Raw genomic sequence first — 5,249 nt, 5'->3', positions numbered from 1 at the left:
TTTATTCATGCATCCCTGTGTGAATTTATGGTTACATGTGCACACATAACTCTGGACACACCATGGAGGCCATAAAAGGACATCTGGTATCCTTCTCTATGGCTCCCCACCTACTCCTTTGATTCAGGGTCTCCCCCTAAACTGAGTCTCATTTTCTCAAGGTTGTAAGCCAGCAAGCTTTAGTGGTCTCCTGCTCTCAGACCTGGGCTTACAGTCATGTGCAGGGAGCCCACTTTCTATGTTGGTGCCGGGATCTAAAACCCTGCTCCCAACATTTGTGCAACAAGCACTCTTAACCTCTGTAGGAAACTAGGAGTGCTGATTCCCAAAGGCCAAGAAAACTGCTAAAAGGTGTGAAGGGATGACAGGTAAAATAAAAGTAGTCAAGCAAATGAATAATATAGTTGTGTAAAACCAAAGGACATTGCTCAGGAGCAGAAGTTCGGGATATTTCAACCCACTGTGAAATCCAGGATAGATTTGAGCAATAGTGTCTCTAAAAACGACTGAATACTTACATTCAAATTTTCAAGATAATATGGTTTCCTCTGGGAGGTTATATAACCCTACCATTGACCTGGATGTTTATTACGGGATGGATGTCCCTGGAGACACTAATGGGAATAACTATTAAAGCAAGCAGGGGAGGGGATGAAAAATATAACATCTTAAAACATTTTATTTTCCCCAGATATGAATTCCAGCAATCAAAGTTAAGATACAGAGAGGAAACCCCCCAAGGGGAGAAATTAGACTCTGAAAGTGCTTTGTTAGGGCTGTTTTTATTTTAAGCCAAAATGTTCATTTTCACCCTCCTTATGTGCTGGGCATCAAGAGGAGTTATGGAGGCTGCAAGATACCAGGCACACACAACTGGGGAGCTTAGACTCTTTCTCTAGAGATGACATTAGAATTGTCTTCTTAAGTAGATGCACGCATGGGCTTTCCTGTGAAAATAATTCTGCCTTAATTTTTAAAGGAATAGTAGATATGGTGGCTAAAGGCTGTACAAAGGAAAGGCAGAAAGGTAGCAGGATGGGACATGCGAGCCTGGGTGACCTATGCACATGGAGATGGCATCTGCGGGGTGTTTACCTCCAAGGACAAAGTGGGAACTCCTTGTGAGAGGGTGGGTTCTCCAGACTTTCTGATTATAACATAGATCCTGTGAGTGACAGCTGAGCATAGAACCCCAGTATGTGAACACTAGCCTATAGGGGTGAAGGACCAAGCAGCCCTGGGTGCCTCAGAGGACCAACCATATGGAGGCAGACACTCAGCCCAGATGGAGACAAGTTCCTACAGCTGCTTTCCCAGTGCTGCCCCTGATGGGAGCCATCATAGAACACAGGAAATCCTAACTAAGTCATTCCAGCACTTGAGGAAACCTAAAGTAAAAAACAGTTACAATTGTAACCAATTTATACAGGAAACACTATTGGTTTAGGAATATTTCAATATTCATGCCAAACACTGAGTTTTAAGTTACTTAGGTTGAGATAATCTCAGAGTGTAATAACCTAAAACTTTGTGATGCTTATTTAAAGAAGTGATCATAAGACATGACGCTAACCACATAGAAAATTATATAAGGGCATGGGGCTTTTATTTCTTTGAGTCATCACCTATTATTAACATCAAAAATGTTAAGACATCAGCTTCTGCACAGAAGTCAGGGCATCTGGTTGATGCAAAAAAAGTTCCTAAAAAAGGGTGTGGGGAGAGAGCTCAGTGGTAAGGTGCTGGCTACACAGCATGAGGACCTGACCTCAGACCTCCCAGCACTCTCAGAAAAGCTATCTGTGGCAGTGCATACCTATAACCCGAGTACTGAAAGACAGGAGGGTTCCTGGGACCCAAACCAGCTGGCCAGACAGTCTGGTCTAATCAGCCAGCTCCAGATTCAGTGAGAGACACTGTCTCAAACAATGTGAAGAATGCACATATGTGTTAGCATGCATCTGTGTGCACGTGTGCACACACACACACACACAGCACAGCACACAAAGTATATGCTCGTACTTCATTACTTTTACCAGGTGATAAATTATTTTACCTATAAAATTTGAACTAAAATATGAATAGTAAGTTAACACGTTACTTCTTTTTTAAAGAGCATTTTGGTGTAGTAAAATAGATACAACATAGAACTTCCTGGCCCCTGCTGTTACTCTGTTTCTGTCCTATGAGCTGATCGCTCTGGCCATTACTGTAATAGCAAAGTACTGAAACACCAATCCTTTTCAAATTTGGTTTAATGTTCCGCAGATCCATTCATGAAGCACACATCAACATTTTGCTCATTCTAAGGCTCAATACCTAATGTGGGGCATGGGCCACATGTTTCCTGCTCAACCAGAATGTTGGTCCAAATGCAGATGTGCTAATGCAAGCTGGATCCAAGCTCTCAGCTTCAGGTTTTGATGCCGTTTGGTGATAGAATCTCTGGCTTGTTCATTTTTGTTTAAATCTTTCATTTCTCCTCTTATTGGTGTCTATGGGAAAGCACCTGTTTTAGTTTAAAGAGCTTATTGCTTTTTAAATTGTGTGCATGAGTGTGTGTCTGTGTGTGGTTGTAAGCACATCTGTTCACTGGGGCCAGAAGACAGCATTAGATTACCTGGAGCTTGGGTGTGACTGGTTGTGAGCTGCCAGAAGTGGGCGTTGGGAAGAGAACTCAAATCCTCTGCAAAAGCAATATATTCTCATTTTACCCCTGAGCCATCCCTTCAGCCTCACCTGCTTTTATTCTAAATACTACATTTCAAAGTGTGTTGTTTTCTTAATACTTGGAGCCAAAATTAAGGAGATTAATGGTTTTCTCTTATTTATTTTTATTTCATTCATGAGCTGAATGATATTTTTTTCATTATATCTAGCCCTCTTTCTGGGTCTCATTTATTGTTTTTGAGATGTGGTTTCACTATGCAGCCTTGGCTAGCCTGGAACTGTCTATTTAGTCCAAACTAGCCATGAACTCACAGAGATCCTGCCTTTGCCTCCAGAATGATAAGATTAAAAGGTGCATCACCAAGCCAGGCCCTGGCTTTGTTTTTAATGAGCATCATAACCTGTTTCTTGGTGGCTGTTTCACTTTCCCTCCCTGTAAGCAGCCAGCAAGGCCTCCAGTCCCTCTGCATCCTCACCAACACATGTTCTTTCCTTTATCATAATTTCAGTCTACTCGGTGAAGGTATGAGGGAGTAATTTTCAAATAGCTGGCAGAGTTGGTAAAAATATATCTTTAGAGAGTTTTTACATGTTGGGATTATATTAAATCCCTAATTTAAGTGCTATTGAACGAAACTTTTGCACTGATTACAATGTACCTATGAGATAAACTTTTTTTTTCCTGTTTCCAGTTTGCTCGGCTCAAATGAGAGCAATTCCTAGATGCCTTTCTATTGACCTTCCTGGAGCCAGAACCAGAGGTTCCAGTTTATGCAAATTGAAAGCACATTTACTTCATCTCTCTGGGATTTATATTAGCCAGGTTATCAAATGGATTTCATGCATTTTGGCCACTCAGAGTAAAGACTCCCTATAATGACATTGTCCTAAGTACCTTACATGTCTATTCACCCATTGACCACCCCAATAACCTTCTTGCTCTGCAGCCCACAGCTCAGGTCTGCATCCCTTGGTACATCTATTTATTCCTGTCACAAGGCATTTGCATGACTTTTCCAACCTGTGCAGTATCTTTTCTTTAAAACAGTTTTGTCTTTTCTACTCAAGCTCTTAACTCTTAGTCACCTTCCAGATTTCAATTTGTCTCCCTTTTGTCAGATTTTTTTTTTTTTTTTTTTTTTTTTTTGGTTTTTTTTGAGACTAAGTCTTACTGTTTAACTCAGTCTGACCTCAGGCTCAGGGTCCCCCTGCCTCAGCATCTTTGTGCTGTGATGGTTGGTGTGAGATATCACACAGCTAATGCTACAATTTTAGGGCTGATTTTACCAATGCTCTTTTTAACCTGTGGTGGATCCTTTTTGAATTGTATACTGATGTTTCTTTTAGCCTCTGGATCCAGAGGCAGAGCATCCATTGGAGCTTGGAAGTCCTAATCGTGTCAGGAAGCTGTCTTATCACATTTCATCCACACTTAAAAATTAGAGACAGAGAATAAGAAATGGGATCAGACCACAGGACCTCAAAGCTTACTCCCAGTCACCTCTAGCAAACCCTCCAGCAACAAAAGGTTCCATAGCTGTCCCAAAGAGTGCCACCAAACATTGGCCAAGTGTTAATATACTGGAGCCTATGGGGGACATTTCTCTTTCAAATCACAATACAAAACTTTCTCTAAAGTCATTGAACTGGACACTCTCACACATGTACAATTTTCCAACCATGCAAGCAGCAGAAGTTGACACCTTGCCACTCTCATGGTACTGGCCAGCTTCTCAGTGGCCACACATAGCCCTTCATTCCCTTTTCATGCACACATGCCTTTGGCCTGCCTATGTCCTCAGAAATTCAGCCAGAGCCAAACTCTGGGAAAGCCGTGAAATCCTTCAGCACAGTCACACCCCTGAGGTGTTTTCTCAGCTACAAAATCACTGTGTGATGCAGAAAATGGAAGAGAGAAAAGCAACAGCGACAGAGTGTCCTTCTAGAAGTTCTCAGGAACAAGACAGAGGCAGGTAAGACCCAGAGACACCAGCTCATTTTCTCATGCAGGTCATGTGTTTTAAGGGTCATTTATAGTAGACATTCACCCATCCCTTGTCCTTCAAGTTAGCAAGAGTGTTGTGTCCACAGTTCACCTTTTGTCTCTAGGATAGAGGATGCAGTTGAATGTCTCTGTTATAGATGAAGAAGGTCTCAGAAGGAAGGGGATGGGCAGTTCTGTGGGACAACAAGCACCTGGGAGATGGAGCACCCAAGCCCAAGACAGGCCACCACCTCCTTAGTTCCAAGGTGACCACAGGGGCAGGCGATCATGTCTGTTTGAGAAATTGTATTCAGTATATAATTAATAAATTAAATTAACTAACACATTTATAAATTAAAATACAAGGCTTGTCTTGTAAGAATAGTGAAGAAGCCAGGCATTTTGAGAGACACCTGTAATGTAAGCACTTCATGGTAAAAACCTGAGAAAAGTTGGTGTTGAAAAACAACATGGTAACATAATGAAGCACCCCCGTAGGCCACAACATGCTGAATGGGGAAAACTGAAACCAGGAATGATACAGCAGGCTCACTTTGACTTCTCTTCAGTTATAAAAATTTTAGTCAGAATGGCA

Source organism: Arvicanthis niloticus, chromosome 6 (assembly GCF_011762505.2).
Source record: "Arvicanthis niloticus isolate mArvNil1 chromosome 6, mArvNil1.pat.X, whole genome shotgun sequence".
Taxonomy (NCBI): Eukaryota; Metazoa; Chordata; class Mammalia; order Rodentia; family Muridae; genus Arvicanthis; species Arvicanthis niloticus.
Note: the sequence above shows the minus strand (reverse complement) of the source record.